The sequence below is a fragment of the Carcharhinus amblyrhynchos genome, chromosome 29, assembly GCF_965287045.1.
Source record: "Carcharhinus amblyrhynchos chromosome 29, sCarAmb.v2.hapA, whole genome shotgun sequence".
NCBI classification, from domain to species: domain Eukaryota; kingdom Metazoa; phylum Chordata; class Chondrichthyes; order Carcharhiniformes; family Carcharhinidae; genus Carcharhinus; species Carcharhinus amblyrhynchos.
In genome coordinates this window covers 5244092-5268465 of record NC_137352.1, presented here as the reverse complement: position 1 = coordinate 5268465, position 24374 = coordinate 5244092, and the positions used below count along the sequence as shown (strand labels likewise).

At 46.8% G+C, this 24374-nt stretch overlaps 1 protein-coding gene across 6 annotated transcripts in view; it reads right to left on the bottom strand.

Moving 5' to 3' along the window:
• Positions 1–14854, bottom strand: part of nlrx1 (NLR family member X1) — a 53235-nt gene extending 38381 nt beyond the window's left edge. For 3 of the 6 annotated variants that reach the window (XM_080214748.1, XM_080214754.1, XM_080214755.1), the window contains exon 1: positions 14652–14842. The gene's annotated coding sequence lies outside the window, so the exon portion shown is untranslated. Of the gene's footprint in view, positions 1–88; positions 366–11969; positions 12103–14651 lie in introns of those variants that run through there. The other 3 variants (XM_080214752.1, XM_080214750.1, XM_080214749.1) reach the window with 3 other exon arrangements.
• Between the last annotated feature and the right edge of the window lie 9520 nt (positions 14855–24374).

Genomic DNA, 24374 nt, shown 5'->3' with positions numbered 1-24374 from the left:
CACAGTGTTACAGACACACTACCTAGTGGGGCACTAAATCGCCAATGATCTTTTCGTTCAGACATTTCTACAAGTTGATACAACTTACTCTAATTGCAGTTAATCAGCTTAGTTCCCAACTCTGAGCTACGGATTCAGTTTGGGGTAGTGTTCCTTGGCTTTCGAGAGTACTTCATCTGGTTAGAGAGGCTTTCCCTGCTGTTAGACCCTCCGGTGCATTCCAGAGTCGAACGGAGCTGTTTTGTTGTCCAACACGGACTTTACAACAGGGAGCAGCAATAAAGCGTGGGAAATGCTGCAACTCTTCCTCTCTCTTATCCAGAAGCACAGAGGTTAATTGTTGCTACTTTTGCAACATCAGCACTGATACAAACTAGGAGCTGCCCCTTGCAGTTTCTATGCTGGATGGCTGAGTGTGGAACTGCAAAAAGCAATGATTCATTCCACTGAGGACAGCTCGTTTTTTAACTGCAGGAATTAACTTGCCCTTTCTGCTGAGGAGCAGTGGAGGATCTTTAAGGAGATCTTTCTTGGAGCTCAGCGGAAATTTATTCCGATGGTCAAAAAGGACCGTAGGAGAAGAGGTAATAAGCCGTGGATAACGAAGGAGGTGAAGGAAAGTGTTAAACTAAAAGCGGAGGAATTTAGAGCAGCTAAGAGTAGTGGGCGAGAAGAGGATTGGGAGAGGTTTAAATGTCAACAAAGATTGACAAAGAAGTTGATAAAGAAGGGTAGGAGAAACGATGAAGCTGGGCTAGCGCTTAATATAAAAAAGGATAGCAAGAGTTTTTATAAATATATAAAAAGGAAAAGGCTGGCTAGGGTGAACGTTGGACCCTTAGAGGATGAGAAAGGGGACCTAGTGGTAGGGGATGGGGATATGGCTAAGGTATTGAATAACTTTTTTGTTTCTGTCTTCACAGAGGAGGACGTGAATAATTTGCCAGGTGTTAGCGATGGAAAGGTGGTAGGACTGGAGGGTCTTAATGACATTACTGTTACGAGAGAGGCGGTGCTCAACAGACTGGAGGGGCTGATTGTGGACAAGTCCCCAGGACCGGATGGAATGCATCCGAGGGTTCTGAAAGAAATGGCGGAGGTGATAGTGGATGCCTTGGTGGTTATTTTCCAGACGTCGCTGGATTCCGGGGAAGTGCCGGAAGATTGGAAAACGGCTAATGTTACGCCATTGTTTAAGAAGGGTGCCAGGCAAAAGGCGGGGAATTATAGGCCGGTTAGTTTAACGTCTGTGGTAGGTAAAATGTTAGAATCTGTCATTAAGGAGGAAATTGCGAGGCATCTTGAAGGGAATTGCTTGATAGGGCAGACGCAGCACGGTTTCATTAAAGGGAAGTCGTGTCTGACAAATTTACTGGAGTTCTATGAGGATGTGTCTAGGGCGGTGGATAGAGGAGAGCCGGTGGATGTGGTCTTCCTGGATTTTCAGAAGGCGTTTGACAAAGTACCTCACAAGAGGTTATTGCAGAAGGTCGAGGGACATGGAGTTGGGGGTAGGGTGTTAGCGTGGATAGAGGATTGGTTGTCAAATAGGAGGCAGAGAGTGGGGGTCAATGGGTGCTATTCAGATTGGCGGATGGTGACTAGTGGAGTGCCCCAGGGGTCGGTGCTGGGGCCTCAGCTTTTTACCATTTATATAGATGATCTGGAGGAGGGAACCGAGTGTAGGGTGTCGAAATTTGCTGATGACACCAAGATTAGGGGAATGGCAAATTGTGCGGAGGGTGTGGGGAGTCTGCAGAAGGATCTAGATAGGCTGGGCGAATGGGCCAGGAAATGGCAAATGGAATTTAATGTTGGCAAGTGTGAGGTGGTCCACTTTGGTAGGAAGAATGGTAGGAAGGACTATTACTTACGTGGCGAAAAACTGCAGCAGGCGACGGTGCAGAGGGACCTCGGGGTCCTTGTGCATGAGTCGCAAAAACCCAGCTTTCAGGTGGTCAGGAAGGCAAATGGGATGCTGGCCTTCATAGCGAGGGGGATTGAATATAAAAGTAGGGAGGTCTTGCTGCAGCTGTATAGGGCATTGGTGAGGCCGCAGCTGGAGTACTGTGTGCAGTTTTGGGCACCGCACCTGCGCAAAGATATTTTGGCCTTGGAGGGAGTGCAGAGGAGGTTTACTAGGCTGATACCGGAGTTGAGGGGGTTGAGCTATGAGGAGAGGCTGAATAAACTAGGCCTGTACTCATTAGAGTTTAGAAGAATGAGGGGAGATCTCATTGAGACGTATAAGATGATGAATGGGATGGATAGGATAGAGGTGGAGAGACTCTTCCCGCTCAAAATAGACAGTAGGACTAGGGGGCACAGCCTCAAGATAAAGGGGGGGCGGTTTAGAACGGAGTTGAGGAGGAACTTCTTCACTCAAAGGGTGGTGAATCTCTGGAATTCTCTGCCCGTTGAAGTGGTGGAGGCTGCCTCGCTAAATATTTTTAAGACGCGGGTGGATGGGTTTTTGATAAGAGAGGAGATTAAGGGTTATGGGGAGAGGGTGGGAATGTGGAACTGAGCCACGACAGATCAGCCATGATCTTATTGAATGGCGGGGCAGGCTCGAAGGGCTAGATGGCCTACTCCTGCTCTTATTTCTTATGTTCTTATGTTTCTCTGATGGCAAATATCAGAAAGTTATTTGAATTGGGCATGTTCTTGCAGGAAAGGATGACTGACACCTGGAACATTACTGTTATAAAGATTCTAAGCAACACCAACTATGACAATCTGTTTCTTAGTATACAGAACAGTAAAACCAGTGTGGCAGCATGAATCTGCTTACGTTTCTGTTTTAGACAGTGCAGATGTTTACTCTGCTATTCGCACCTACCTTGGATCAACACTTTGTGACTTCAATACTATCATAATATAATTATATTATACTTTAATACTAAAGGGTCATGAATGTAGCCCAATCCATCATGCAAACCAGCCTCCCATCCATTGACTCTGTCTACACTTCCCACTACCTCGGCAAAGCAGCCGGCATAATTAAGGATCCTACGCACTCCGGACATTCTCTCTTCCACCTTCTTTCGTCAGGAAAAAGATACAAAAGCCTGAGGTCACGTACCAACCGACTCAAGAACAGTTTCTTCCCTGCTGCTGTCAGACTTTTGAACAGACCTACCTGCATTAAGTTGATCTTTCTCCATACCCTAGCTATGACTGTACCATACATTCTGCACCCTCTCCTTTCCCTCTCTATAAATGGTATGCTTTGTCTATATTGCGCAAGAAACAATACTTTTCACTGTATGCTAATAATAATAATAAATCAAATCATTGCCACTCCCTTTGCCTTTTGCTCCACAATATCTTTAATATTTTATCTCCTATCTACCTCTGACCTTCAGATTCCAGCATCGACAGTAATTTGCTTTTATCCAATGTTTAATTCACTGCCACTTCTCTTCCAGGGTTTTGACAAAGAGTCATCTGGACTCGAAACGTCAGCTCTTTTCTCTCCTTACAGATGCTGCCAGACCTGCTGAGATTTTCCAGCGTTTCCTCTTTCACTTCACCTGACTCTTCCCTTTTTCCGATAGCATAAATTCTTCAGATTTCTAGCTCTCTTTAGTTCCAAAGAAGAGTCGTGTTGGACTTGGAACGTTAACGGATGCTGCAAGACCTACTGAGTTCCAGCATCCTGCTTTTATTCTAGTGCAACCAGAGGACAGGACCTGTGCCATGAGGGGGTGAGGGAAGAGGGGCCAACACAAAACAATATTTCAGCATGTCAGTAAAAAAGTTTAAAAAGTTTATTTATTAGTCACAAGTAGGCTTACGTCAACTTGTGAATGAAGTTACATTCAATGAAGCTGAAGTTAATGCAATGAAGTTACTGTGAAATTCCCCTAGTTGCCACCCTCTGGCTCCTGTTTGGGTACACTGAGGGAGAATTTAGCATGGCAAGTTTCAGACTGTAGGAGGAAACCAGAACACCCTGTGGAAACCCATGCAGACACGGGGAGAATGTGCAAACTCCGCATAGACAGTGACCCAAGCCGGGAATCGAACGCAGGTCTCTGGCGCTGAGAGGCAGCAGTGCTAACCACTGTGTCAGCATGCCCCCCACAAATGCCCCTAAAAACCTAATGCAAGTTTGTTTTCTCCTAACAGTTATAGAAACTTCTAAAAATTCTTTGAATATTATTTTGATACAGCGTTACAGTACTTGTGACTAGGCGTAATGCCCAGTTCAGCATTAAAATGCCAAAGATCTCTTAGTTCAGACATTTCTACAAGTTGATACAACTTATTCTAATTGCCGTTAATCAGCTTTGTTCCCAACTCTGAGCTACGGACTCAGTTTGGGGTACTGTTCCTTGGCTTTTGAGAGTATCTCACCCACAATCTTCATCTGGTTAGACAGGCTTTCCCTGCTGTTAGACCCCCAGTGCATTCCAGAGTTGGACAGAGTTGTTCTGTTGTCCAAGGCAGACTTTACGACAGAGAGCAGCAATAAAGAGTGCAAAATGCTCCATGAATATTTCTCATCAGTATTTACTGTTGCAAAAAAGCATGGATGTTAGGGAACTGGGTAAAAAAATAGTGATGTCTTGAGGAGTGTACATATTACAGAGAGAGAGGGGTGCTGGAAGTCTTAAAGCGCATCAAGGTAGATAAATCCCCAGGATCTGATGAAGTGTATCGCAGGACATTGTGGAAGATTATAGATCATAGAACCCTTCGGCCCATCGAGTCTGCACCGAACACAATCCCACCCAGGCCCTACCCCCATATTATGCCCACTAATCCCTCTAACCTCCGCTACCCTGGACACCAAGGGGCAATTTCGTAGTATGGTCAATCCACCCTAACCCGCACATCTTTGGACTGTGGAAGGAAACTGGACTATCTGGAGGAAACCCACGCAGACATGAGGAGAATGTGCAAACTCGATCCCAGGACCCTGGAGTTGTGAAGCAGCAGTGCTAACCACTGTGCTACAGTGCCTCCCAAGGAGGCTCGGGACGAAATTACAGGTCCCCTAGCCGAGATATTTGAATCATTGATAGTCATGGGTGAGGTCTTGAAGACTGGAGGGTAACAAATGTGCATTTGTTTAAAAAGGGCTGCAGGGAAAAGCCTGAGAATTACAGGCCGGTGAGCCTCACATCTGTGGTGGGTAAGTTGTTAGAAGGTATTTTGAGAGACAGGATCGACAGGCATTTAGAGACGCAAGGACTGATCAAGGACAGACAGCATGGTTTTGTGAGTGGAAAATCATGTCTCACAAATATAATTGAACGTTTTGAAGGAGTAACCAAGAAGGTAGATGAGGGCAGTGCAGTTGATGTTGTCTACATGGACTTTGACAAGGTACCGCACGGTAGGTTGTTAACCTTTTTCCATGGGAAGGAGGGAAAGAGGTTGGGGGGAAAATTTAGTCTCTTTACCGACGGGTGTAGGTTACTCTCTCAAGCCCGAAAGGGGGATATTTCTTCAGGCGCCCCACTGACTTCTTGGGTTTGGAGGCGAGCGGGTGACGCTGGTGGATGGCACCCACCACCGTCTTCCTGCCGCCCTGCAGCAGCTTGTTCTTGTGGTAGGGCTGCACCCCTGCACCCCCCCCCCTCCCCACCCCGTGCCCCCCACCCTGGTGGCGGTGGGTGGGCGTTCTCTTCTTCAGCTTGGCAGCCCCTCCTTTGCGCCGGTGACTCCTCCCTGGCCCTTCTTGGCAGCAGTGACTGAGCTCTTTGCCTGCGCTGATTTCTCGGAGGAAGTCAGCGTCGCCTTGGGGGCGCCCGACGGCTTCTTCCTGGGAGCGCCGCCATCCCCGACGAGAGATTGGCGGCAGCCGTGCTGCCTCCCAGCCCACCTGGGGCCGGGGTGTCGACTCAAACCCGGGAGCGATTGAAGCGGAAGGAGCCCGAGGCTCCCACCCCGGCCGTCTGCACCAGCGAGTCGTTCCGAACCAGCCGTTTGACCGTCTGGTTAATCCGTGTGTTGTTGCGGCTCATGTCGCAGCCCTTGGCCAAGAGCGCCTTCTTGAGTGCGGAGATACCCCATCGCTCCTTGGTGGCAGCTGCCACCTGCAGGGTGCACTGGGTGACAGTGGGGCAGGTTGTTGCATGAGGTTAAATCTCATGGAATCCAGGGTGAGGTATCTAAATGGATCCAAAATTGGTTTCTTGACAGAAGCCAGAGGATGGTTGTAGAGGGCTGCTTTAAAAACTGGAGGCCTGTGACCAGCGGTGTGCCTCAGGGGTCAGTGCTGGGTCCACTGTTAGTGAGTTCGCAGATGACACCAAGATTGGTGGCATAGTGGACAGTGAAGAAAGTTATCTCCAATTACAACGGGATCTTGATCAATTGGGCCAGTGGGCTGACGAGTGGCAGACAGAGTGTGAGGTGATGCATTTTGGTAGATTGAACCAGGACAGGACTTACTCAGTTAATGGTAGGGCATTGGGGAGAGTTACAGAACAAAGAGATCTAGGGGTACATGTTCATAGCTCCTTGAAAGTGGAGTCACAAGTGGACAGAGTGGTGAAGAAGGCATTCAGTATGCTTGGTTTCATTGGTCAGAACATTGAATACAGGAGTTGGAATGTCTTATTGAAGTTGTACAAGACATTGGTAAAGCCACATTTGGAATACTGTGTACAGTTATGGTCACCCTATTATAGAAAGGATATTATTAAACTAGAAAGAGTGCAGAAGAGATTTACTAGGATGCTACTGGGACTCGATGGTTTCACTTATAAAGGAGAGGCTGGATAAACTGGGATTTTTTTCTCTGGAGCAAAGAAGGCTGAGGGGTGATCTTATAGAGGTCTATAAAATATTAAGGGGCATAGATCAGCTAAATAGTCAATATCTTTTCCCAAAGGTAGACGAGTATAAAACTAGAGGGCATAGGATTAAAGCGAGAGAGGAGAGATACAGAAATGTCCAGAGGAGCAATTAGAAAATGAACACAGATCATAGATCCCTACAGTGCAGAAAGAGGCCCTTCGGCCCATCGAGTCTGCACCGAACACAATCCCATCCAGACCCGACCCCCATATCCCTACATATTCTATCCACTAATCCCCCTAACCTACCCATCTCTAGATACTAAGGGGCAATTTCTTAGCATAGCCGATCAACCTAACCCGCACATCTTTGGATTGTTTCATACAGAGGATGTTGAGTGCCTAGAACAAGCTGCCAGAGGTGATAGTTTGGCCGAAGGGTCTGGTTCCATGCTGTAAACCTCTACGCTCTTCCTCTCTCTTGTGCCGAAGTACTGAGGCTAATTGTTGCTACTTTTACAACAGTCAGCACTGATACAAACCAGGAGTTGCCCCTCGCAGCTTCTATACTGGATGGTTGAGTGTGGCACAATAAGGGGCAATAGTCATTCGGAAAATTATTTGTATTGGACATGATCTTGCAGGAAAGGATGATTGACAGGTGGAACATTATTGTTATAAGGATTCTAAGAAAGACCAGATAATGTCAACTATGGCAATCTGCTTCATGGTGTACAGAACAGCAAAACCAGGGTGGCAGCATATATCTGCTCATGTTTCTGCTTTAGACAGTGTGGACCTTTATTCCACCTACCTTGGATCAGCGCTTTGTCACTTCAATACTATCATATTGTAACTATATTATACTTCAATACTGTGGGAGGAAACTGGAGCACCCAGAGGAAACCCATGCAGACATGGGGAGAATGTCCACACAAACAGTGACCCAAGCAGGGAATCGAACCCGGGTCCCTAACCACTGTACCACAGTAGTCAGCAGTCAGTCTGTGGAACAGACTCCTCAGGAAGACAATGGAAAGAGTTAACACTGTATTAACAGTATATGATCAATCCAAGCCATGGTGTGCAGTGGGTGTAGACTAAACTGGAAAGGACAGATAGAATTGGATTTATGATTCCCAAAGTCCTCCACCATTTGGGGATTTCCTCCCCCTGGGTTGTTGTAGATTTATTGATAACTAATTGGTCAACAACTCCATTACCATCATATCACCAAGACGGCAAATGGTGAACTAAATTTCCCTTCGTCTTCCAAAGTCCAGTAATTCCGATGGTCCTGTTAACTAACTGGGTGAGTAAGTACCTCCAGTGTAAACACACAGGCTGGACTTCACTCTGTAGCTGTAACTATAGTTCATTCTGTCATTAATTCAATTATTGGCTGGAGATTGAGTTTCTTCGTGTTCATATTGCAATGGGTTTGTTTAATAGCCTGAAATCCAATTCCAGCTTCTATCTGTATCGTGAACGGCTGCTAAAAATGGAACAGCTCAACTCACTGACAAAACCTGGACCAATGCCCAATACTCTCAGGTTTCAAACTTCAGGCACAGGGGAATAGAGTGGAACCTGCCCAGTCCATCTAGTCCCAGGAGAGGAAAGAGAGCAAGTCAGGTGGAAATAGGAGAAAGGAAGACAAGTGGGGAGGGGTTGGGGGAGAGGAACAAGGGGGATGCAAGGAGGGGAGGGGAGAGAGAGGGGAGCAAGTAGTGCGCGGGGATTGGAGGGGAGGGGAGGGGAGCAAGGTGGACGCAGGGAGGGGAACGAGGGGAGGGAGGGGAATGAGGGGAGGGAGGGAACGGTGGGGAGGGAGGGGAGCGAGGGGGATGTAATAGACAGTTCACTTTCTGCTGAAAGAATGACAGGTGGAAGGCAGATGTGAATAAATGGCAGGTGGTTCTGAACCTAATCTTTGTACACAAACACAAATCAAATGCTTTAATAATCGATGCTAGATACCATCTCCTCGTCATAAAGAGATAGAAGTGCAAATATTATAGACCAGCTTTTAAAAATGGATTATTGGTGTTGAAATTATTGTGTACATATAAATTAGATGCATGGATAGACCATTCAGCCCCTCGAATCTCCTCCCACATTCATTACGATCACTGATTGTGGCCTTAACTTCTCATTCTCTCCCTCTTATACCTGATAACCTTTGACTCTCTTGTTAACCAACAATCCACCTCTGCCTTAACAGACCTCGTCTCCACTGCTCCCTGGGGGAAAAGCTCCATGGACTCCTAACCCTCAGAGAAAAATAATTCACCTCACTTCCACCTTAAGTAGGAGACCTCTTATTTTTAAACTGTGGCCCATATTTCTAATCTTCCCCACACGGGGAAACATCCTTTCAGTGTCCACCCCGTCATTCCCCTCAGCATCTAGTGTTTCAATCAGTTCACCTCTCATTCTTCTAAACTGTAACGGATCCCAGCCCAACCTTTCCTCAGATAGTTCCTCCCCATCCCAGGTATCAGCCGAGTGAATATTCTCCTGAACTGCTTCTCATATCTTTCTTAAAGAGACCAAGCAGTACGCAGTGCTCCAGATGTGGTCTCACCAACATCCCCACAACTGTAGCAAAGCTTCCCTACTTTAATATTCCATTCCCGTTGCAATAAACACCAACATTCCACTTGCCGTACCTGCGCACAAAAGTTTTATTTTTAAAGTTTATTTATTGGTCGCAAGTAGGCTAACATTAACACTACGATGAAGTTACTGTGAAAATCCCCTAGTCGCCACACTCCAGTGCCTGTTTGCGTACAGGGAAAATTTAGCATGGCCAATGTACCCTAACCTGCACGTCTTTCAGGCTATGGGAGGAAACCAGAGCACCCAGGAGAAACCCACACAGACACGGGGAGAACATGCAGACTCCACACAGACAGTGACCCAAGGCTGGAATTGCACCCAGGTCCCTGGTGCTGTGAGACAGCAGTGCTAACCACTGTGCCATATTTTTGTGATTCATGCACAAATTCACCCAGATTCCTCTGTCTGACAGAGTTCTGCAATCTCTTTTCATTTAAATAATTTGCTGCTTTTCATAGAATCCCTACAGTACAGGAGGAGGCCATTCAGCCCATCAAGTCTGTACCACCAACAATCCCACCCAGGCCCTATCTCCATAATCCACGTATTTACCTTGCCAGTTCCTCTGACACTAAGGGGCAATTTAGCATGGTTAACCCACTTAACCGGCACATCTTTGGGCTGTGGGAAGAAACCGGAGCACCTGGAGGAAACCCACGCAGACATAGGGAGAACGTGCAGACTACACACAGGCAGTGACCAAGTGCTGGAATTGAACCCTGTGCTAACTGCTTTGCCACCGTGTCACCCCAAATATCCTTCCCGCCAAGTTCATGGAGACTTTACACCACAGAAAGAGGCCATTTGGCCCATTATGCCTCAGCCAGCTGAAAAACAAGCCACCAGGCCTGATCCCAAACTTTAGAATTTGTTGCAAAATCATCCGTCAACTGTTCCCCTTTGTTTCGTAGCACTGAGCCCCAGCTTCATCTCCAGCTTGTTACACTCCCCAGGATCACACCAGCTTTATATTTTTAAAATTGGGACCTTGTCAAAAGTCTTGCTAAAATATATATAGACCACATCAACCACACTCCCCTCATCAACCCCCCCGTTCAATCAAATTAATCAGCTATGACTTTCCCTTAACAAGTCTATGCTGACTGTCCTTGATTAATCTGAACTACTCAGAACGGATTCCCACTACCAAGACTGAATATTCTGTCTCTCCCTCATTCCCTTATTAGATAAAGGTTTGTAGCTTACAGATGCACCATAGAAAGCATTCTTTCTAATTGTATCACAGCTTGGTATGGCTCCTGCTCTGCCCAAGACTGCAAGGAACTACAAAAGGTCATGAATGTAGCCCAATCCATCACACAAACCAGCCTCCCATCCGTTGACTCTGTTTACACTTCCCACTGTCTTGGCAAAGCAGCCAGTATAATTAAGGACCCCACGCACCCCGGACATTCTCTCTTTCACCTTCTTCCGTCAGGAGAAAGATACAAAAGTCTGAGGTCACGTACCAACCAACTCAAGAACAGCTTCTTCCCTGCTGCCGTCAGACTTTTGAATAGACTTACCTTGCATTAAGTTGATCTTTCTCTACGCCCTAGCTATGACTGTAACACTACAATTTGCACTCTCGCCTTTCCTTCTCTATGAACGGTATGCTTTGTCCACATAGCACGCAAGAAACAACACTGTATGTTAATACATGTGACAATAAATCAAATATCCAATCCTCAGCATTTCACCTGTATCCAGTCAGGATTACAAAATTATGGTTAGACCATTTGCCATTTCCTGTCTGGTTTCTTGTAACAGCTCGAGATACATTTGGTGATTTACCCACTTTCTGTGATGCGAATTCCATTAATATTTCCTTTCCCCCTAGATTTATCGTCTCCAGTAGCTCACACGCCTCCTCCTTCAATAAGATGTCTGCATCATCCCTGTTTTTGTGAAGTCTCACAACACCAGGTTAAAGGTCAACAGGTTTATTTGGAATCACAAGCTTTTTGGAGTGCCGCACTCACCTGATGAAGGAGCAGAGCTCTGAAAGCTCGTGCTACCAAATAAACCTGTTGGATTTTAACCTGGTGTTGTCCTGTGCCCATCCCCAGTCCAACGCCAAGAACTCCACATCTTTTGTGACGACAGAGGCAAGGCATTCATTAGGCACCAACTAACACCTGCTTTACACATAGGTGACATTTTTGGTCTTTAATGGGCCCTACTCCTTCCTCAGTGGTCAGCACTGCTGCCCCACAGCACCAGGGACCCATGTTCAATTCCCAGCTTGGGTCACTGTCTGTGCTGAGGTTGCACATTCTCCCCATGCCTGTGTGGGTTTCCTCCAGGTGCTCCAGTTCCCCCTACAATCTGAAAGACATGCTGGTTAGGTACATTGGCCGTGCTAAATTCTCCCTCAATGTACCTGAACAGGCGCCAGAGTGTGGCGACTAGGGGGATTTTCACAGTACTTTCATTGCAGTGTTAATGTAAGCCTACTTTGTGACTAATAAATAAACTTTAACTTTCAATTATCCCCTCAATGTGTCAATAAAACAACAGGTCCAAAGTGATACTAGTGTTTACTTTGTAACTGTCCTGAGAAACTTTTAGACAAACGGGAAGTAAAGTTACCTTGAGCTTACGGGACAGTTGGGAGTCTCTGCCCTGTGTTACAGCAGTAACGGTGCTCCTGTTAGTTTCGGATCTCTGTATAACGGGGCCCCAGCGCTAACTCCCCAGTGCTGACAACCTCCAGCACTGACTCCGAGAGAGGGAGGGAGGCCGAGTTCCCCAGAGCGGCTGCTGCTGAACTCAGGCTGTTTGGGCATTAGTTCCAGCTGCCCAAGGTCAGTCGCTGGTTTGACCGCTCTCTGCTCACTCATTTGAAGTTTCCACTATACCTCTTGCTGACTTCCTGCTAAATCTGTGCAGCATATAAAACCATCCTGGCTGCAAGCGCCCAAAGTTTGTTTTAGCTTTTATTGTTTTTCTTCTCTGGGTGTAGTCTGGTACAGCACAAAAGGAGATCCTTCGGCCCGTTGTTCCTGAACTATCCACTCTAACCCCTGCCCTTTCCCCTTAGCCCCCGACTCCCTGATACTGATGTTACCTTCTGAGCGCAGTCTGACTCGGATTTGGACTGAACAGCCAAGTGACTGAGATTTACTCATTTACACAAGATTGCCCTAACTCCTACAGGAATGAAGATTGATTCATCACTGCTGTAAATAACACTCAAGAGAGGAATTAAACAATTCTTGGCAACAATTGTAATTCTTGCTTTCAGATGAAGAGTTGTATTTCTTCTATTTTTCCTTGAAGGTGTTCATTTATTAGTTATTAAAGGGGCAGCGCAGTGGTTGGCACTGCTGCCTCACAGAGCCAGGAGCCTGGGTTCGATTCCCGGTTTGGAGACACTGATAGTGTGGAGTTTGCACATTCTCCCCGTGTCTGCCCGGGTTTCCTCTGGGTGCTCCAGTTTCCTCCCACATTCTGAAAGACATCCTGGTTAGGGTGCATTGACTGGTGTGGCGACTAGGGGAATTTCACAGTAACTTCATTGCAGTGTTAATGTAAGGCTTACTTGTGACTAATAAATAAATAAACTTTAAAAACTTTACTGGGGGTGGGCAGCGATGGGAGGGAGTAGACTGACAACTGGACCATGAGGAGCCAGTCTACACTCTAATTGGCCAGCGGTTGGCTGGATGCTGCATAATTGGCTGATGGGTGACCATATGATCCATACTGTATCAAAAGAGGCCATTTGGCCCATCGAGTCTGCACCGACCATAATCCCACCCAGTCCCTATCCTCATAACCCTTTGCATTTACGCTAGCCAATTAATCCCCTTAACACTAAGGGGCAATTTAGCACGGCCAGTCCAGCTAACCTGCACCTCTTTGGAGTGTGGGAGGAAACCCATACACACAGACACAGGGACAAAGTGCAAACTCCACACAGACAGTCACCCAAGGCTGGAATTGAACCCGGGTCCCTGGCGCTGTGAAGCAGCAGTGCTAACCACTGTGCCACCGTGCTGCCCTCAGTGCCCAACAGCAGGGACATGGGTGCAGAGAGACTGCACCTCACCAAATACATTCAGCAACCCCAGAGGCTAATGTAGGACTGGGACACCAGACTTTAGGATGGGTTTTGAGGAATGTGGGATGTTGGGTTGTGGCACTAGGTCCATTGCTCATTCACAGAGCCAGTATGGACATAACGGGCCAAATGGCCTCCTCCTTCACTGTAACCTATTCACCTGTAATTCTATTATTCTATGGTTATTTTGCTGATTATCTTAGATCAGTGTTGATGGGTTACTGACCCTGGAAACAATTTCTCTTTACTTTCTCCATCAAAACCATTCCTGATTTTCAAACAAATTCTCTCTTAACCTTCTCCACTAGGAGGAGAACAATTAGATGTTGAGGAATTGTATTTGGTGTAGAGGAGATTTATTGGAACGTTACTGGGGATGAGGGACTTCAGTCAATGTGGAGGGTCTGGGTTTGTGTGGGTTTCCTCCTACAGTCTAAAGATGTGCGGGTTAGATGGATTGGCATTAGTGTCAGGGGGTCTAGCTAGGGTTAATTCATGGGGTTATTGGGATAGGATTGGGATTGCAGTTGGTGCAGACGTTGGGCTGAATGGCCTCCTTCTGCACTGCAGGGTTCTAGGATTCTATGAAAATTTTGGGGGGTTATGGGAATAGGGCCTAGGTGGGGTTATGGCTGGTACTGACCCGATGGGCTGAATGGCTTCTTTCTCTACTGTAGGGATTCTATTCTAAATCCAGGTGGTAAAGATTCCACATTTTTCTCATCTGGATCATTTGGCGATGGCTTTAAATCTCTTTACTCTGATTATTGATCCACTCACAAGAGGGAATAATTTATCTACACCCACTCTGGCCAAACCTGTTTAAACTTTCTCCGTTCTAAGGAGAACGGTCCTTACTTTATTCCTGACATCCCTTGACCCTGATATGTCCTGGTAAGAACTCCTGTTTCGAAGGATTTTACACTGTTCTTGAAGCGCTGCGTCCCAGCTGAGGCCTAACCTGGGGTTTAGAAAGTTTTAGAATGATCTCTTTGCTGTTGTATCCTATTCCTCTGTTTATAAACTCAGGAACTCCACGTGGTTTTTTAATCACCTTATTAATCCCACATTTTAAGGATTTGTGTGTGCCGGCATCATCTCTGCTTGAGATTTTCTCTGCGCTCTGCGATTAGTACTGTACACACGAGATACACGAGACGCAGACTCAAGCTCAGACGCAAAGCTTTACGTGATACTGTTTAACTCACGGTTCCTTTTTGAAAAGCCGGGTGAGATTTCACAATGAAATGTAATCTGGCGCTGCTTGGCTTCTCCTTGGATCATCATTGAGGGCATGAATGTTTCCTGTACAGTCTCTACAGGGCAAGAACAGGGACATTTCTGGACTGCAAACAGACCTTTAGTTAAACAAATAATTCAAGCTGTGGTCACTCCTCCTTTTCCTGTCTGTACCAGTGAAAGAAGTCAACTTGTTCTTGAAGGGCATGAAGACATTTCGGATGACATGGAAAAGCTAATTACTGACTCGGTATCGCCACCTGCTGGACTGCAGACAAATGTCCTCTTCCCCAAAAATCTGCTGCTGAAAAGACTTTACTAACCATCAACACTGATAGGCTCAGCAATAGACTTTTTTTTATTCATTCGTGGGACATGGGCGAAGCTGGCTGGGTCAGTATTTATTGCCCATCCCTAGTTGCCCAGGGGCAGTTGAGAGTCACCCACATTGCTGTGGCTCTGGAGTCACGTGTAGGCCAGACCAGGTAAGGACAGTAGATTTCCTTCCCTAAAGGACATTAGTGAACCAGATGGGTTTTTCCAACAATCAACAATGGTTTTACAGTCATCAGTAGATTCTTAATTCCCGATACTTTATATTGAATTTAAATTCTACCATCTGCCATGGTGGGATTCGAACCCGGGTCCCCAGAACATTAGCTGAGTTCCTGGATTAATCGTCTAGTGATAATACCACAGGGCCATCGCCTCCCACAGTTCTGATAATAATAACCGCTCTAGTGTTTTCAGGCAGTTTGTGTTGCTGTTGGTCCATTTACACATCCTGTAGACCCCCTCCCAGCCAGGCTGACCATCCTAGAGACGTCACCTTTCAGATGAGAACAAGGCCCAACCTGTCCTCACGGGTGGAAGCAAAAGATGCTACAGTTTGAAACCCAGTGGGGAGCGGCAGGGGAAGGTTTCCCCCCCTCACCCCTCCCCTGGTATCCTGGCCAACATTCATCCCTCAACCAACATCACCTGAAAAAAACGATTGTTGCTCGTTTGCCTCGGCACTGCTTGTGGAATCTTCCTGTGCACAAATTTGCATTTCCCATGTTCCAGCAGTGACTATGCTGCAGTTAGCCACTGACGCGGTTCCCATGTCACTAACTTGAATAAGATTTAAATTTGGGTCCCAGAGATTTGGGTGTCTAAATCGCTGCCTCATCCATAAGACTATATAGGAACAGAATTAGGCCATTCAGCCCATTGAGTCTGCTTGGCCATTCAATCATGGCTGACAAGTTTCTCAACCCTATTCTTCTGCCCTTTCCCCGTAACCCTTGATCCCCCTCACCAATCAAGAACCTATCTGTCTCTGCCTTAATTACACGCAATGACCTGGCCTCTACAGCCTTGTGTGGCAAAGAGTTCCATAGATTCACCACCCTCTGGCTGAAGAAGAGCAGCATGGTGGCACAGCGGTTAACACTGCGGCCTCACAGCACCAGGGACCTGGGTTCGATTCCCGGCTCGGGTCACTGTCTGTGTGGCGTTTGCACATTTTCCCTGTGTCTGCGTGGGTTTCCTCCGGGTGCTCTGGATTCCTCCCACAGTCCAAAGATGAGCAGCTTAGTGGATTGGCCATGCTAAATTGCTGCTTAATATCGGGGGACTGGCTAGGGTAAATGGGGACAGGACCTGTGTGGGATTGTTGTCGATGGGCTGGATGGCCTCCTTCTGCACTGTAGGAATTCTATGAAATTCAAAGAAAATTATAGCAGAGGAACAGGCCCTTCAGCCCACCAACCATGCTGCCCGACTGAACTAAAACTCCCTACCCTTCCAGGGACCATATCCCTCTATTCCCATCCTATTTGTCCAGATGCCCCTTAGATACTATCGTATCCGCTTCCACTACCTCCCCGGCAGCGAGGTCCAGGCACCCACCACCCTCTGTGTAAAAAAAACTTGCCTCGTACATCTCCTTTAAACCTTGCCCCTCGCACCTTAAACCTGTGTCCCCTAATAATTGACTCTTCCACCCTGGGGAAAAGCTTCTGACTATCCACTCTGTCCGTGCCCCTCATAACCTTGTAGACTTCTATCAGGGTCGCCCCTCAACCTCTGTCGTTCCAGTGAGAACAAACCAAGTTTCTCCAACCTCCCCTCATAGCTAATACCCCCCACACCAGGCAACATCCTGGTAAATCTTTTCTGTACCCTCTTCAAAACCTCCACATCTTTCTGGTAGTGAGGCGACCAGAATTGAACACTATATTCCAAGTGCGGCCTAAGTTCTATAAAGCTGCAACATGACTTGCCAATTTTTAAACTCAATGCCCCAGCTGATGAAGGTAAGCATGCCGTATGCCTTCTTGACTACCTTCTCCACTTGCATTGCCACTTTGAGTGACCTGTGTACCTGTAGACTCACATCCCTTTGCCTATCAATACGCTTAAGATTCCTTCTCATTTTGGTTCTAAAGGGTCATCCCTTAATTCTGAGGTTGTGCACGTTCTTTCTCTATAACCTGCAAACCCTGCCAGTCTCCTCTTCCACTTGCAGACATTTAGAGTCCCTGTTTAGCACTGACTCATTTCCCTGTCGATATTTTACTCTGCATCACAAGAACTGGACATCTCTGCATAAACCTGAGCTCATCCAAAACTGAAGTTGCCCATGTCCTAACTTACACAGAATTCTGTTTGCCCATTGCCCCTGTGCTTACTGATACCCTTTCTATCCTGTTGCATGAATACTCTGACTTTCAAATTCTTATCCTTGCAGTCAAATCCCACCTTGGTCTTGTCTTCTGTAATCTCCTCTATCTCCATGACCCTCCCGTGACCTCCGCATCCCATAATTCCGGCATTTCCATCATTTTTAAGTGCTCCACCACTGGTGCCGGAACCTTCACCTGCGCAGGCGCTGAGTTCTGGAATTCCCTCCCTAAACTTCTCCTCTGGGCTGCGCGGTGGTGAGCACTGCTGCCTCACAGCAGCAGGGACCCGGGTTCAATTCCGGGCTCGGGTCACTATTTATGCGGAATCTACACGTTCTCCCTGTGTCTGCATGGGTTTCCTCCAGTTTCCTCCCACAGTCTGAAAGGTGTGCTGGTTAGGTGCATTGGCCATGCTGAATTATCCCTCAATGTACCTGAACAGGTGCCAGAGTGTGGTGACTGGGGGATTTTCACAGTAACTTCATTGCAGTGTTAATGTAAACCTACTTGTGACACGAATAAGTAAATTTAAACTTAGCCGCTTGTGTAGCACTCTAGGCACACACAATTCTATTTTTCCCTTTGGGATTTAAACCCTTTTTTATTGTGGGTGTCAGATTATTTCTGGATAAATCTAGTTAATTCACTGTACGCTGAAATCCGACTAATCCATTCCGGTACAACAATAACATTTCGCTGGGCAAGTCTGCCATCCAGTGGTGGAGCTGTGAACCAACATGGGGCAGGTTTGATTCCTGGCTGTGGAAATTGGCCTTAATTGCCCTGGGCTTGTGATCAGCAGAGGAACCAGCAGAAGCCCCTCAACGGTGCCCGTTATCCCTGATCCACATTCTCCCCACCACCCCCACCATCACTGCAAGGTACACCCACCTGTGGGCAGCAGAGAACAGCACCATGGTGTCTTGGATGCTCTTCAAAGTCAGACTATTTGCTGCCACTTGCCCAGCATGACCTGCCTGGGAAATCACAGCCTGGCTGTGTGATACTGCAGCCCAGTGAGGGCCAGCACCTTCAGGGTGAAGGAGAGTAAACTGGCAAAATGGGAATTGGATCTAAAGTTTAATGTGTGTGATTATCGATAATTGTTATTGCAAAGCAAAGTTATAATATTGGAGAAAAAACCCTGAAATTATACACAGGAAATATTGGACTTTAAAAAGATCTAAGTTATATATTTTAAAATGTACAGCTAGGCAAACTGTCCAGTGCCTGTGTGTGTGTGTGTGTGTGTGTGTGTGTGTCTATCTCTGTGTATATGTGTTTGTGTGTGTGTGCATGTGTCTGTGTATCTATCTCTGTGTATGAGTGTTTATGTGTGTGTCTGTGTCTGTGCGTTCTATCTGTGTGCATGTATGTGCATGTGTCTATGTGTGCGTGTGTTTGTGTGTGTGCGTATATCTGTATGTGGATGTGTCTGTGTATGTGCCTGTGTGTCTATGCGTGTGTCTGTGAGTATGTCTGTGTGTGCATGTCTGTATGTGTTTATGTGTGTGTCTGTCTGTGTCTGCATGTAATCTCCACATATTTACCTCACTGATCCCTTTAACTTATGCATCCCGGGACAATTTAGCATGGCCAATGCACCTAACCCGCACATCTTTGGACAGTGGGTGGAAACCGAAGGAAACCCACACAGACACGGGGAGAATGTGCAAACTCCACACAGACAGTGACCCAAGGCAGGAATTGAACCCGGGTCCCTGGCGCTGTGAGACAGCAGTGCTAACCACTGTGTCACTGTGCTGCCCTTGGTTGCAACAATTTCATCTCAGCTCGTGGAATTAATTCCCATTCCAGAGATGTGAGCCTATAACCCACACTGACATTCCAGCGCAGTGCTGAGGGAGCACGGCACTGCCTTTCAAGTGAGTCGTTTCAATCCAGGCCCCATCTGCCCTTTCAGGTGGAGGCACCAGATCTCGCAGTAGTATTTAAACAGGAATGGTGTTTTCCCCATTGCCCTGATCAGTATTTACCCCTCAAGAACATCACAAAGCAGATTACCTAGTCATGGTCATATTGCTGTTTCTGGGATCTCGCTGTGCGCACATTGGCTGCTGTGTTTCCTGCGTCACGGCAGCGAAATACAAAAAAGTTTATTTATTCGTATCACAAGTAGGCTTACATTAACACTGCAATGAAACTAATGTGAGAATCCCCTAGTTATCACACTCCGGTGCCTGTTTGGGTACACTGAGGGAGAATTTAGCATGGCCAATGGACCCTAACCAGCACATCTTTCGGACTGTGGGGGGAAAAACCTGTGCAGGCGCGGGGTGAATGTGCAGGCTGTGACCTAAACTGGTCTCTGGCACTGTGAGGCAGCAGTGCTAACCACTGTGCCACCCTGTTACATTGGCTGGAAAGGCTTCTGGGACTTCCTGAGTTCACACCCAGCAGCCGTTACTGTTTGATTTGCAAAAACATTTTCCCGCCAGTCCACACCTTGCAGCAGCTGATCATTTTGTGCAAACACAGATTTCTTTATAAGTTGAGATTAGCTTTATGAAAGCTAATAATTAAATATGTCGCAACCAGCAGACTGGTGGGCGTATTTAACAGGAGTTGAAAAGTTGCGAAACCAATTTCCCCTGTCCACTTTCCCTTCCAGAAGGAAAGCTCCCTGTTCCGGAATGCTCTGATGTATTTATTGCTCCATCCGGTGTGCAGTCCCTGTGTTTAAAGAGGGAGATCCAGGGTTCATTCCAAGGTTCAGTGCTCCTGCTTCAGTTTGGTGGCTGCGGACTGCGTAGACATTGACTTATCAACAACTTTCACTCGCACAGCACCTAGTGAAGCATCCAATGTAAAAATGAGGCAGGAAAATGGGGTGGGCAGGGGCTGGGAGGGTGGGTGGGTGGTGAGAGGTGGAAAGGTTCAGGAATCAGTTGCAGAGTATAGTGTCCAGGCAACAGAAGGCACGGTCACCAAAGGTGGAGCAGTTAAATTAACAGCTAGCCAGTTATTTCTGAAGTGTCGTCGCCATCGCAGGATTGGCGGGGAGGGGCGATCTCGTTGAAATGAACAGAATACTGAACAGCCTGGATAGAGTGGATGTGGCGAGGATGTTTCCATTAGTCGGAGAGATTCGGATCCGAGGGCACAGAGTAAAGGGACAATCCTTTAAAACCGAGATGAGAGGGAATTTCTTCAGTCAGAGGGTGGTGAATGTGTGGAATTCATTGCCACGGAGGAGACGGGGTCACTGAGTGTATTTACGACAGAGATAGAAAGATCTTCATTGGTCAGGGGATCAAAGGTTACGGGGAAAAGGCTGGAGAATGGGGTTGGAGAAATTTATCAGCCAAGATCGAATGGCGGAGCAGGCTCGATGGGCTGAATGGCCTAGTTCTGCTCCTATGTCTTATAATAATGGGGGAGGGAATATGGCAGCCAGTTTGTAAATAGTCAGTTCCCTCAAAGACCGAGTGTGATAAATGGCAACTTGATGTGATTTTTGGTTGTATTGTTTGAGGGACCAGGACAGTACACTGCTGGGAAATATTCCACTCGATTTAGTCGCAGTGTCCTTTTTATCCGCCTGGGAGCTGGGATTCGGATTCACTCCCATTGGAATGATGGAATAAACAGATTGACTGGGCTCAGTGCGGCTGGGATAGTCTAGCAATTCCTCGGAGGTTAGTGAGAATGTGTGTGATTGGAATCTTCACTGTTCTCGCTGTGAGACACACAGGTCAGAGTCAGGAATAAATATCTCCTCCTGTCTGAGGCAGTGGGGCAGTGTGAGGTGATGCATTTTGGTAGAAAAAAAACAGAGGGACAATAGAAAATAAAGGATAAGATTCTTAAAGTGGGAACAGGAGGAAAAGATCCTGGATGTGTCTGTGTATAGATCTTGGCAGGAGAGGCAGAGAAAGCAGTTCATAAAGCATATAGTATCCAGGGCTTTATTAATAGGGACATAGAGTACACGAGTAAGGTTATACTGAACTTGTACAAGACATGAGTTAGACGTCAGCTGGAGTAGAATCCTACGGTATAGAAGGAGGCCATTCGGCCCATCGAGTCTGCACCGGCCACAATCCCACTCAGACCCTATCCCCACAACCCCATGCATTTACCCTAACTATTCCCCCTGACATTAAGGGACAATTTAGCGTGGCCAATCCACCTAATCTGCACATCTTTGGACTGTGGGAGGAAACAGAGCACCTGCAGGAAACTCATGCAGACACAGGGAGAGCGTGCAAACTCCGCACAGACAGTGGCCCAAGCCAGGAATTGAATCCAGGTCCCTGGTGCTGTGAGGCAGCAGTGCTAACCACCGTGCCACTGTGCCACCCATAAGTGCCAAGTACAGTTCTGGGCGCCACACTATAGGAAAGATATGAATGCATTGGAGAGAATGCAGGCAGGTTTAATGTTAGCCATCTTCTCTCCAAGGGGAACAGTTCCAACCTCTCCAATCTATCCTCATAATAATGTTTCTCATCCCTGGAACCAAGCATGTAAACCTCTCCTGCACTCTCTCCAATGTGTTCACATCCTTCCTATAGTGTGGCTATTTTACATGTATTATATACATGTATGTATATAGTGTGTTCCTATCTACTTTGTCCAACTCCCCATGATTTTGAACATCTCTATCAATGCTCCTCTCAGCTGCCTTCTCTCCAAGGTGGAGCAGAGATTTGATATTCGAAATTCTGAGGGTGCTGGACAGAGCAGACAGGGAGAAACTGTTCCCACACATTAAAGGACAAGAGGGCACGGATTTAAAAGTGATTTGCAAAAGCAGCAAATATGTTGTAGGAAAAGTTTCTTTATCCAGTGTGTGGTTGGGGTCTGCAATGCTCTGCCTGGCAATGTGCTGGAGGCAGGTTCAATCGAGGCGTTCAAGAGGGTATTGAACCCTCTTGAGTACTGGAATTCAAGTATTTCAAAACAAGAATACTGGAAGTATTCCAGGTACTGGAATAGAGACTATGTGCAGGGGTATGGGGAAATGGCAGGGGAAAGACACTAAGTCGATTGGAGAGTTGGTGCTGGCACCATGGGCCAAATGTGTCATAACGATTCTGTGATTCATTGCAGGGGCCCTCACGCCTGAAAATGTCTCATTTCCTGCTCAGAAAGAGGTCATTTGTTGATACTGCAATTATCCTCCACCCAAAGCGTCCTCCCATCCTCCTCCATCAAGTCACAGAGAGCAGAAAGAGACCATTCGGTCCACTGTGCCTGTGCTAACCCTTTAGCTGGGCTATCCGATTCATCCCACTCCTGAGTGCTTTCCCTGAGCCCTGTGCATTTTCCCTCTTCAAGTATTTATCCTTTATGGAAATGATGATGGATTCAAGGACAGAATTCCAGATCACAGTAACCTGCTGTGGAAGAAGGAATCTCACCTCCTTGTGGGTTATTTATTAATTGCCTCTGTTACTGAGGATCGTCCACTGGAAACACTTTCTCCCCATTCACTCAATCATTTCGAACACCTCCCTTAGCATCACTATGACCTTCTATTCCTTTCTCCTTCATGTCTTTATCCAGATTCCCATGAATATATTTATATATTCACCTCAATAACTCTCAGTGATTGTACAGTTAGAAACTCATCATGTTTAGTTTCTGGGCGAGTAGTTTGGATGGTGGAATTAATAATCATAGAATCCCTACAGTGCAGAAGGAGGCCATTCGGCCCATTGAGTCTGCACCAACTGATCTGACACAGTATCTACCCAGGGCTTATCCCTCAGCCTATCCCATAAGCCCACACATTTACCCTGCTAAGTAACTAACCTACACATCTTGGGACACCAAGGGGCAATTTGCCACCTCACCCACACATCTTTGCAGTGTGGGAGGAAACTGCAGCACCAGGAGGAAACCCACGCAGACACAGGGAGAATGTACAAATCCCCAAAACGTGAGTTGAAACCCCTCAATAGTAGTTTGTGAATTTGGATGGATGAATAGGGAGAGACTATTTCCACTGGGTCGGGGAGGGGGTCTCGGATTACGGGGCAGAATCTAAAACTGAGAGGTCGAGTGTTCGGGAGTGAAATGAGGAAAGACTTTGACAAACAAAGGAAGTTTGGAACTCTCTCCCACACATGGTGACTGATACTCGATCAATTGCTGATTGGAAATTGAGATCGCTAGGTTTTTGTTAATGACAGGCATTGTGGGACACGGGGCAGAGGCCAAGGAGATGAATCACAGATCAGCCAAGATCTCATTGGGTGGCAAAGCAGCTTCCAGAGGTTAAACAGCCTCCTCCAGCTCCCCAGAAATTTGGAATCTTTCATAGAATCCCTGTAGTGCCGGAGGCCATTCAGCCCTCTGAGTCTGCACCGACTCTCTAACAGAGCATTTTACTCAAGTCTACTCCCCGCCCTATCTCCGTAACCAATAAGAGGCAATTTATAGAATTATAGAATCCCTATAGTGTAGAAGAAGGCCATTTAGCCCTTTGAGACTGTACTAACTCACTAACAGAACATCTTACCCAGGCCCACCCCACGACCTATCTCCGTAACTATTAAGAGGCAAGTTACTGTGACCAATCCACCTAACTGGCACATCATTGGACCACGGGAGGAAACTGGAGTACCTGGAGGAAACCCACACAGATACGGGGAGAATGTGCAGAGTCCACACAGTCAAGGCTGGAGTCACACCCGGGGCCCTGGTGCTGTAAGGCAGCAGTGCTAAACATTGTGCCAGCATTTGATTCATTCATGTTAACTCTGGTCATGCCCTACGAATAAACATTCCTCTATTTTGCCTAGTTATGGAGATTCACCACCTCAAGCACCACCTCAAACATTTAATCCCTCCACCACTGTGTCACCAGTGTGTACCATCTACAAGATGCCCTGCAGTGACTCATCAAGGTTCTTTAGGCAGCACCTTTTAAACCCATGGCCACTGCCATCTAGAAGGACAAGGGCAGCAGATTCCTGCGAACACCACTATTTTAAAGCTTCCCTCCAAATCACTCACTATCCTGACTTGAAAATAAATTTCCTTCACTGTCAC